This window comes from Coffea arabica, chromosome 7c, assembly GCF_036785885.1.
Source record: "Coffea arabica cultivar ET-39 chromosome 7c, Coffea Arabica ET-39 HiFi, whole genome shotgun sequence".
NCBI lineage: Eukaryota > Viridiplantae > Streptophyta > Magnoliopsida > Gentianales > Rubiaceae > Coffea > Coffea arabica.
In genome coordinates, this window is record NC_092322.1 from 30,904,131 (window position 1) to 30,915,924 (window position 11,794).

At 33.2% G+C, this 11,794-nt stretch overlaps 1 long non-coding RNA gene across 1 annotated transcript; it reads left to right on the forward strand.

Moving 5' to 3' along the window:
• LOC140010191 (uncharacterized) lies at window positions 1–2,285 on the forward strand. Its single transcript, XR_011817455.1, has 3 exons — window positions 1–55; window positions 2,007–2,108; window positions 2,189–2,285. It is a non-coding gene; the product is annotated as an uncharacterized lncRNA (long non-coding RNA).
• Window positions 2,286–11,794: the final 9,509 nt, after the last annotated feature.

Sequence of the window (11,794 nt, forward strand, 5' to 3'; positions counted from 1 at the left end):
TGGCAAATATAACTTTTTGGAAAGGCTTCTTGGAGTTGTACGTTTACTATCAAAGGTAGTACATTTGTTTGTGATTTGTTGCTCACAGTTGTTTCTTTAAATTGTTATTCTATCTTCAGTTTTCTACGCGTCTCAGTTGAGCGTATGTTGCGAGGCATGCCATAAACTATGATCTTACATCTGTGCTTTTAAAAAATTTCCCATTCTTTTGCTGTCCAAATTAGTCCAAGTCATTGTCCATCAAAATCTTTGGACCTTAGAGGATTAAACTTGGTTGATTTGAGTCTCTTCCATTGTTCTTGTGTTATCTTCCTATAGTAGCAAATAATTAATAGATCGCTGCTGCCTTCTTTCCTTACCGTTCTCTTTCATCTACTTCTCTGGTATCGTTGTCCACGAGAGAAATATAATTAGCTGGAATCTTCATTCTTTCCCAAGGAAGTGTATCTGCTCTTCCTCCTTACACCACAACCAGTGGGAGAGCTAGAGTAAAGATGTGGTTATTTTCAATTTCTTATGGGGCTTTTCAGTGATTAGTTTCCTTTTGGTCTATTTACATCCAACAAGTACTAATTTTCGATGTAAGTGGTTGGGAAGCTACTCCCAGATCCAATTCTCGATGTAAGCGGTTGGGGAAACTCCGTCAACCTTGATAAATTGCCAACCTTTTAAATTCTTTTTTTTCCCAGTTGGAGATCGACAGATTCTTCTTTTCCGTTCTTCCTATCATCCTCTCCTCATAAATTGAATTTTTCATCTATTTTCTCCATCATTTCCTTCTGCTAGAGACATGTCTTTTGCAGTGAAAAAGCAGTCTTTTTTACACATATTAATGATGTTTATTTTTGAGTAAATTTAAGTCATGACCTACATTTTTTGCATTTTTTGTACTTTTGGTTTCTTGAGGATCTCAGGTTTTCTTACTTAAATTTCTATGGGTTCTGTGAATAATATGTTGGTGTTATGCTTTAATATTGTGGGTAGGGGGGAGGGTCTCAGCTTTTGTTATTTATGTGATTTTATTGTAGAATTTTGTTTCTGCCAAGTTTAGGATTGATCTCAAGTTGGCTATGGAGGTTTTTTCTTCCTTTCAATTTTCATGGAGTCTAATGTAAATTTGGAATTTCAAAATTTTCCTTTTACCTGGTCTAATTTTCTAATTACTAGGGGATTTGACACATAAAATCAAGGCGGTGTTAGATTTGTTCATCTGTGTTTTTTCTTTGGTATTGATGTGAGAAATTCGTTTCTGAAAGTGTAAATTTTAATTTCTTGAGTTGATTTATTTTGTGGAGTTTGAGGAGGAAAAAATGTTTTTGAAAAGGCATGCTTATCTTAGTTGAATTTGTTGATTCCCTATTGTGCTGAATTGTGATTGTTTTGATTCGAATTGTAGATGATGATGGCCAATTGTCATGCTTCTTTAATTACTAAACATGACTTTGTTCTTATGTGGAGCAGCAACTGTAGGCTGATATTGGTGAGATTGAAGCTGATAAAGTTGATGAGGCTGCCCTCATTGGCAATGAAAAGCATGAATCTAAGTGTATAACAAGTTACTTTTAGAATGTGTTTCTGTTTTATCTGGTGCTTCTTTCTGGTGTCCAAGGTGGAGATGATGCCTCTTTCCGGTATCATCTCTACCTTAGAAGTTGCTGAATTAGTATTTTCTTTGAAATGTATTTTTCCCATGTTTTCCTTCAAAACAGAGGTGACCAAAGGAAAAACATTACATCTTTCCATTACATGTTTGTCTTATCCTTTGGTTTCTCTTTTTTTCCTTTTTTTTGGGATTTACCCTTGTCCTTTGTTTCTCGTGTTTTGATGATATGAGACTTCTTTGCACATTTGTCTGCAAGTTTTTTGCTGCAATGGCGCTTGAATTGACTTGGTTGGTGAAAGTTTTTGTGTTACATGTATTTTATGTCCCTATGATTTTGTTCTATCCATATGTGATACTTCTTTATGTCTGTTTTCTTGACCTGATTGCCAGTTTTGTTTTTCAGTATTATTCATCTTCATTCCAATGGGAACTCACTGCTCTAAATTAGGCTTTTGCTGGTAGCCTTCTAACCTCAGATCCAACGTCCCTTATTCCTCTGATCTTGGTAATTCTTAAAACTCTGTTAAATGTATAAAAATGTAATATTTGTTCCCTTTTTCTGATTTTTTTCTTCTGGGATTTTAGAGAAATGTGGAGAAAATGCGAGGATGAAACTGCCAGCATTTAAAGAATGCAGTTTAGATGAGCTAAAGATGGCACCTTCAAGATTCTCAATTGAAAACATTGTATCAGAACATGGAGATAGAGCTCGCAATGTTGTCTACAAAGGGCAGCTTGAAGATGACGCCTCTTGGATTGCTGTCAAACATTTCAATAAGTTTGCTTGGCCGGATTCTCGGCAATTCCTGGTTGTTATTACTCCTTTTAAGCAAGTCCGTAACTATAGTCTTCACAAATGTGATATTATCTTATTTATGTACGTGCTTTGATATCAGCCATAGTACTTAGTTAACCATGAGTACGGTGGATGTTATTCAGATTTAAGATTTGTTGTATGCAATTTGTAGGTTGACAAGTGAGGAAACTTATTGCAGGCTGATGTGATTTGAGACATTGATTATACGGTTGTTATGCCATATGAATTGTACCTTTGTTTACAATCAAATGGGATGAAGTATTTTGTTTCTACCAAATGGGATGAAGTCGCTTTCATTTTTTTTCTTACTCACTTTGGCTTTTACTATTTTGCATTTTCCTGCGTACATCCTTATTAACTCTCCTCCTTCACTTTTTTTTTTTTTTTCTAATCTTGAAAATGATCTGAGAGCATGGGAAGTAAAATCTAAGCTCTAATGATGCATGCATATTAATGGACCTTGTAATTAAATCATAATGCAACCTACCCTTGAAATAGCAAGTGCAGCTGATAACTTAGACAAAGTTTTATAATATTTTGGTTCTTTAATAAGAGTAACACTTACTATTTTTTACATGATTACCTACTTAGATGAAAGTTGACTTTAATTTTGGTTTAATATTTTATTTTGGTTTATTTGTAACTAAATTTTATCAAAAAACAAACAAATTTCATTAATGATCCATTTGAATTAGTACAAATTATTTTATTAAATTGGGCATCTTCATCCTTTTTCCCACCGTGCATAGCACGGTTTATGCCTCCTAGTAGTCACTAACTTGACTATCGTTGACTCAGTCATTTTCATGATGGCTTCATTAATGAGTGATCCACCAAATTTGGATGTCGTGGATCAATAATGGCAGCTCCACCCCATGAGACTTATCTCCAAATGATATAAGAACAGGAATTAGCTTACCATGCAATTGCATCACTTGAGAACCTACCAAAGGAATCTCCGCATGACTTTCTTGGGCAATAATGTTCTTAGAACTTTCATTTTCAACATACTCCTCAAGAGGGATTATATATGAATCATTCATGCATGCCTCTTGAGGTTCAAGATCCATTCCAAAGGCATTATCATGTGAAATAGACATTTCCTCATTAGAGCTCACATTAGATGCTTCATTATCATCAAAATGCATTCTATTTTCACATGTGGCATTCCCATCATTCATGTTTAGATTGAATTCACTATTCTTGCATGAAATAGTTTCATGTATAACATTCAAATGATCTTGTATTTTATCATAGCATGAAGTGAATTCATTGTAACATCATGACGGTCGGAAATCTCATTAGCGAACTTTTCAATAGCAAACTCCCAAGATGACTTTAATTCATATTAGACATATTCGGGTTGGTAATCATAGCAAATCAAAGATTCACTACATTGATTATTCCAACAATATTCATAAGAATTATCCCAACTAGGATTGCATTGATCAAAACAAGAATTATAATGCCCAAATTCACCAATAATCCATATTTTGTACTTGCATACATTCATAAGTAGTATGATATCCTCAATACAAGCCACAACTCACATGATTAGATTTAAAAGTATTAACATTCCTTTTTTGTTCATACATAGATGTCAACATGTCCAAATTAGCATTTAATGCACCAAAGTCATTTGTACCTATGGGTCTTGCTCGGTTACCTATATTGTTGAAACTTTGAAAGTAATAGGGATCCATTAATGCTGAGTTTCCTTCCCTCACTATTTGAGCTATCCTTCTTGAATCGCTAAACATGCTTTCAGACAAACTCAAAAGCACTATTAGTCAAGAAGAATACGTAATAAGACACAAACAAAAGCTAAAACCAAACACACAAAAGAAACACAAAAATATAAATAAAATAGCGCCAAAAACTTGATGAGAATTTTACTTCACACTAAATTTTAAAAAACCAAATACCCCATATTCGGCAAAGATACAAATTGTTTATTAAGCATGGGGGATATTAGGTGTCAATACCATAGGAAAGATTGTCAATTACCTGTGATTTTCAAACTCTTTTATTATTTAAACGACCACAAGTTAAATCAAGTAAGTTTAAGCTACAAGCATGAAAATAAATGAAGTAAAAATGGCAATAAAAAGCATCTAGAATTATGAAATTCCTTACTACTCTTACAAGTGCAATTAATAGTTAATTGAATATTATTATCTTGGCTAAAAATGATGTAATTTCCTAATACATATGAAGCCTACTCTCGTAGTGAATCAACTATTCTCGTAGCTAAACCATACCTACTCCTGTAGTTATGAAATTAAGTACAAGTGCATTTCTTCTATAAAATTACATGGAACAATGCCACCAAAGCCACAAACATGCACCTCTACTTTCGTGAGTGTAATTCCAAAGTTTAACACTTAGTATTAAATTCTAATTCTCATTACAAATCTAACACGTTGAGATTATCACAATTAATAGCTAGTTAATCATGATTAGATTAAGCAAAAGTGCTAAATAAGTTGTTCACAATCATAGTATCAAATAACCATGTAAATATCACAAACAAGATATAGAAGTTCATTCATAATTCTAGGCATACACTTAAAATACATAATAAACATAAAATCCAAATTTATATAATAACTTAACACTAGAATCTAATACAAAAAACAAAGAGTTTGGAAAGAAATGGAACTCTTGTCACATTAGTTCAACTCCTCTATTTTCATCTTTGCCTAGATAATAAATACAGAGGGATAAACTCACTAACCTAAACTATCCTACACTATCTAAAATATAAGAACTACATCTTGAAGTGAAGAAGCGTTGTTACACCTCCAAACTTAGCTCCTAAATGATGCAACAAGCCCCTGTTTATAGAAAAATTTCTCTACAAGCTTCCAACATTTCATATCTCCAATACACCAAAAAGTCTTCATCTCCAATGTGAAAGATTGATAAAAAATCTCCAAAAAAATCCACAAAAGTTGTTAAAAGTTGATTCCAATTGATGAAAGTTGTTAAATGTTGACAAAAGTGATTGGCTTGAGCTTTAAACCTTTCTTTCAAGTTGATTTTCCAGCTCAAATTGAAATGAAGAAAGATACATCAAGATGGATCAAGTTGCACAAGTTGTGCAAGTTACATTATAGCATTTCGGATAAGAAAACTGACATGCGCAGGGTATACATATACAATTAGCTTATCCACAATCAAGTTTTACATTTATAACATTCTAAATACCCCACACACGATTTTTCGCAAGTATACGAGTCGAGAGTGAGTATAGGGTATTAAGAGTCGATCCCACAAGGAAGATTTTCAATTACCGGTGATTTTCTAACTCCTTTATTATCTAGACTACCATAAACATAAAGTAATGAAAATAACACTAGAAAACTCCTAGAGATATGGAATTCCTTACTATTCTTGCAAATGACATTACCAGTTAAGTGAATGCTATTATCTTGGTTAGTTATGGTGTAATTTCCTAATGTATGTGAAACCTACTCTCATAGTGAATCAACTATACTTGTAGCTAAATCATACTTACTCTCGTGGTTATGAAATTAACTACAAGTGCATTTTTTCTATGAAATTACATGAAACAAGTTATTTAAGCCACAAAGGTGCTCCTCTACTCTCGTGAGTGAACTCCCTGAGTTTATCACTTCCTTGAACTAGTGTTAAATTTCAATTCTCATTACAAACTTAACACCTTTAGATAATCACAACTAATGGCCAGTTAATCATGATTAGAAAAGCAAAAGTGATAAATAACTTACTCAAAATAATATCATCAAATAACCAAATAAACATCACTAACAAGATGTAGAAAGTTCATCCATACTCTAGGCATAAACTTTAATTAAACATAAAGAACAAGATCCAAACTTGCATTATAGTTAAATATGAACTTAAATACAAAAGAGAAAGTGTTAGAAGAGAAGTCACCCTTGTCACATGTACTCTAACTCTCCACCTTTGCTCTTCAAATCTTCATCCAAATCTAACTAAAAATACAAGAAGGAAAAGCTACATTAACTATACTAATCTACCCTAACTAATGAACTAAGAAAAACTAGTGAAGACTACATTTTTGTGCAGTTTCTCTAACCTTCCAAAGATGTGAAAATATCCTCCAAGGCTGCTATTTATAGAGAGAATTCATGCAGGAGACAAAGTGTTTAATCATGCCTTGAGCCCATAAACAAGCTAGAAGTGAGTTGTAAAGCTTCTTTTGCAGTTGTCTTGGGCTATTTCCACCGATATTCTTGCAGGAAAATGGGTCAAAAATTTGTGTGATCAAAACACAAGTTGCAGCCGAAATTGAGGAATACGCGACGTCAAGCCATGTATTCATGAAGTTGCATTTTTGCTTCTATGCATTTGGCACCACTTCAATTGCTATTTTCTCAATGATAGAGGCTGAACTAACTCTTTTGTAAAACATGAAAATTGTAGCCCGTTGAGTTAGATTTTTAATACCTCAAGAATCATCCCATTTTGGAGCCTGTGGACCAAGCAATGACCAAACTACCCTCGCCTGGTCAGATCTCTATTTCAGCTTTTGACAACAGAGTTGCACTTCTGTATTTCGACTTTTTGACAATGAAAACGACTGAAATGGATTTCAATGTCTTCATACAAAATGTAGATCTATCTCTTAGCTTCAAAATGGTATAAGAATCACTTGAATCCATTGCTTGTAGCTCCAAATATAGCCAAAATACCACAAGATGTCGAAACTGTCTTCACTTGCATTTCTTCCTTTGAATGTTTTGCACTACATGTCTTCTTTAAACCACTTCAAATCATCAATAATCATCCAATTATCTTCTCCAATCTCTCCAATTGATGATTGAATCCTTAAACCTACAAAAACATGAAGTTTTTACCCTTAAAATCTATAGAAATGCATTTTTCAAACTTTAAACCACAAAATGCATATTTTCACTAAAATCCTAGTTAATTAGCTATAAAAGTAGTTAAAACAGACCAAAACTAACTAATAAAACACATTTAAAACATGTAAAATATATGCTTATCAAAAATAGACCTTGACACTGCACTTTGAACAAGAATTGGTCTGGAGAAGTGATTTCTTCTTTGGCAAGAAATCTCATTTAGCTTCAAAACCATTCTACCTCCATACAGCTGCTCAATCCCTTATATTTTAACCCTTGAAAACGGTTGAATCAGCTTTTATGCTAAACACGAAACTTGTAGCTCTCTGAGATAGCTTTCAAATGGTGTAACAATCTGGTCAATTGGTTCTAGATGCTAAGATGTGATCAAAATACTGAGATTGGTTGGATGAGCATTGCGACAAAAATTTGCTTCAGTAATTCGGATATTTGGCTATGAAATCAAAAGGACAGGGTTTTGATATCTTCATAAGAATTGTGGAACACTGTCTTATCTTCAAAATGAATCAAAAATCATTTCAATCCCATATTTGTAACTCAAGTTATGGCCAAAAATTCAAAATGTAATGTCCTCCAATCTTTCTTCGTTTTGCTTCTTCATTATATCATCATTTGTACTTCATGTCTACTTGAAATTATCTTCAAATCATCAAGTTTTATACAAACACTCCATATGTAACTCCAATTGATGATTGAAATATTAAAACCTGCAAAAACATGAAGTTTTCTCCACTTAGCACCATAAACTCTCTTACAAAATGCAACTTTTGACTATAAACCTATTTATTTAACTTTAAAATGATTAAAAACACACTAAAACATGCATATTTAAATGCAAAAAAGTACACAAAATAATCACTTATCAATAATGCAGCAAAAGTTTCACAATCTACAGATGATAGTGAGCAAATAACCTTTTTATGCCATGGCTCATAGCTGGAATGGTGGCATCTTTGAATTTTTCGCTCTAGGAAAGCAAGAGCCTAGATTTGTATCGATGATGGATGGCAAAAGAAAATGTGGGACAAATCTCCATAGATCTCCTTGTGAATAGCGCAAGTAAGATCCAAAGTTATCCCACACTTCATGAGATTATCATTTGATGCCAATGAGTTATGACAGGCTCTCCATAGCAGACAGTTTGTTTAATTGTTTGAGTATCTACATTAATTGAAGATGACAGGCTCTCCTTGCAGATGATAGTTCGTTGTTTTAGTATCTACATCAATTGTATTTCCATACGAAAAGAAGATATAATATGGACGGAAAATTGTTTAATACATCCTTCACATTTTGCCAAATAAAATTTTCAAGCCTTCACTATTAAAATGTTAACTTTATGTCCATTACAAATTCAAGTTTGTAAAATTTTGTTTCAACCTAAATTTTTTTACCACTTTTTGAGTATGCAATCACCATGAAACCCACATGCAATAATTTTTATGTACAAAAAGGTCAAGTTTCACATTTTTAGTGGCAAAAAAAATATAGATTAGGTCAAAACTCACTTTTTTAGGGAAAAATGACTGCAGTTTGGATCAGATTCTACTTTAGGGAAAAATGACTGTAGTTCGAATCAGATTCTACTTTTTTAGGGACAAAAATAAAATGAATCTAGTCATTTGTTTAACTATAAATGGGATCTAACATTTTTGCTCGTAAAAAATAATCATGTATGGATCACGTGATGGATTCAGAGTAAATAGTGGTCGAAAATTTAAGTTGGGACCAAATTTTACTGACTTGATTTTACAAGGGATATAAAATTACTATTTAAAAGTGAAAAATGAATATTTATTTGGCAAAATGTAAAGGATGCTGTAAATGTTTTTCCCTAATGAAACTCCACTTGACCAATTGAAAGCCTCACTTTTGCAAGAAATTGAGTTAATTCTCATTATCGATATGCTTTGATCCTTCGAGTTTCCATTCTTAAAAAGGGTGGAAAAAAAAAAGCAAAAGATATATGTAAACTGGCAAAATAATTGGGCCACCAACAAAGCAAAAAAAGCTAAAGGCGCCTCTCCCTATACTAAACTATAATCTCATTGCACTTTAAGCATTTTCCATTTGACTGGAGCAATATGACTGTGAAATCATGGGGCAGCAATTTTTCTTTTTGGAAATCTATAAATGTCGAATGGACCCCATGGAATGGGCAAGTTGGACCATAAATCGTTTGTTTTCTTTGTTGCTTTTAGTTTGGCATGTAAAGAAATGGTAATAGCTAGCAGTATTGAGGTAACGCGAATACGAATTTCTTTATACTACTACTATTTAATACTTGTCTTTTTGAACTTCTGGCTGGAGCATCAAGAAAAGCAAAGTTGTAAATAAAGTGTAAAAGACTCATAACACCGACGACCAAGTGTTTTATATATCAACGGTAAAGTTTTTTATATATACAATTACAGTAAAATTTTGTAAAAACACCCCAAAAAATAATTAATCAAAACGGATTTTAAAAGTTTCTTAGCCACTTTTTAAAAGAGTTGTCCCGTGGTAACGTTTTTCCAAGTGATAGTGCCATCTAAGCCCAATTCATTGTCCAGAATCATGTTCTTGTGCGATTAGCGCGTCTCATCCGCTATGATTTAAAACTGTTTGTCAATTAAAGGGTGAATTAAACGTTATTCAAAACTAACAAAATATTGTGAAATTGGTACTTGGTGATCTTAATTCATTACAGACCTAGATTGAAATTAGCTGGAACTGGTTAGACTTGATATTCAAAACAAGCTAAATGCCGGCCGAATCTGAAGCCCATCCAGTTAATAAATGTAAACTACTTCAATTGGCCATCCCTACTCTCAAAGGGACTAAGGACAGTAACGGTGGTGAGCACAACACAACCATTCTTGAGCAGTCTAACACGGCCTAAATAACTTGTAATTTCTTCTTAACTACATGCACAATATTACAACAAAAGCATGATATTTTATAACTGTTTGTGAGTCTCATATATAATAATTACATATTTGTTACGAAGTTTTATAAATAATTTACATAAAACTATAAATTGTTCAAAAAGTGTTATATGGACCAGAAATACAATTGTTCGTTTAGGCAAGTATGTTAGGTGCCTCACAAAGTATGGGAGTAAGGACCAAAATGATTATTAATACAATCATTGTGAAATAATGTAGTATTATCCCTCAAAAAAAATGTGGTATTACATTTTCAATAAGTTGTAATTCATCTTAAACAACTTTCTAATGGAATATAAAAACTCAACTATTGTTCGCAATGAACTGTAAATGTAGTTCACCTACTTCTTGACAATAAACGAAACAAGGCCACCAACTTCAACCTCGCTCGTCCCATTTTCCGAAGGAAAAATTAATTGACGCTGCAGAGATATTTATGTAAGAAATCTGAACTCGTACAGAGGAGGCTGGAGGCATCCCTCCTACGGAGAATTTAGTGTGTTTATATAGGTTCTAACAAAGAATTCTCCACGGAGAATTAGCACAACAAATATCCCCAAAGGCAAGCTCTCACAATTGGGCCCCAAGATATATTGCAGACTTGTTTCAGAGGTGGTCCACGATAGTAACTATTCAAATAAAGCCGAGAGGACTTGTTTCATTCGAAAATAAAATTTTCAACCTGGTTTGGGCAGCCATTTTTTGCCGGAAAATTACGTCGTTTTCCGTGATTACATATCCCTATTACTTTTTTTTTTTATATACATCAAATCGCTACAGTAATTTTTTTTACAAAAAATTCTAAAAAACACAATCCAAACACAGCCATCCTTTCGGATTCCCTTTGCAAAATGGCAGCCTTTTTATTTTGTATCGCACAGCCAGTGCCCATTGGAGCTACTCCTTGGTAGTAAACAGTCAGGAAATTCAAGGTGCAGAATAATGAGCTGGAATGTACAAACATAAAGCATTAAACATACATACAAAGAAGCATATTACAAAACCAACAAATAACTAAATAACTAACTAAACTGAAGAGCAATGCAGACAACCAAGCAATAGGAAAAGGAGAAGCTGCAGACCTTTTGTTCTCGGTTTTACGGAAATCACCAGGAAGGAAGCTATGAGAACAAACAAAAAGCTTTGATCTGCTCCGTCAAATGTAGCCTTCCTGTTTACTGTTGTCAAAAATTTCATCTAAAAAAATAGTTCATGGTAAGCAAACTGCTCCATTGATTTATAGTCCAATCTAATGGTGAATGCATGATGAAAGTACAATGAACAATTGATCAAGTGTCTAAAATTTATACAAAGGACAACCAAACTATTAGCAAATAATAAGCATCCAATCATAGCAAATCATAGAAGGAGGTAAAACAATGGCCTATGACTTCCAAAGATTGTTTGAATTTTACCATTCAATGATCTAATGGTTACAAGAGGAAAGCAATTAACCTCTGCAAATCCAGTGACCCAAAGTTGAGCAAGATATCAAAAATATTTTAAAAAAGCAAAAATCTCAAATAAATAAAAACCTTAAAAGTTGCTTTGT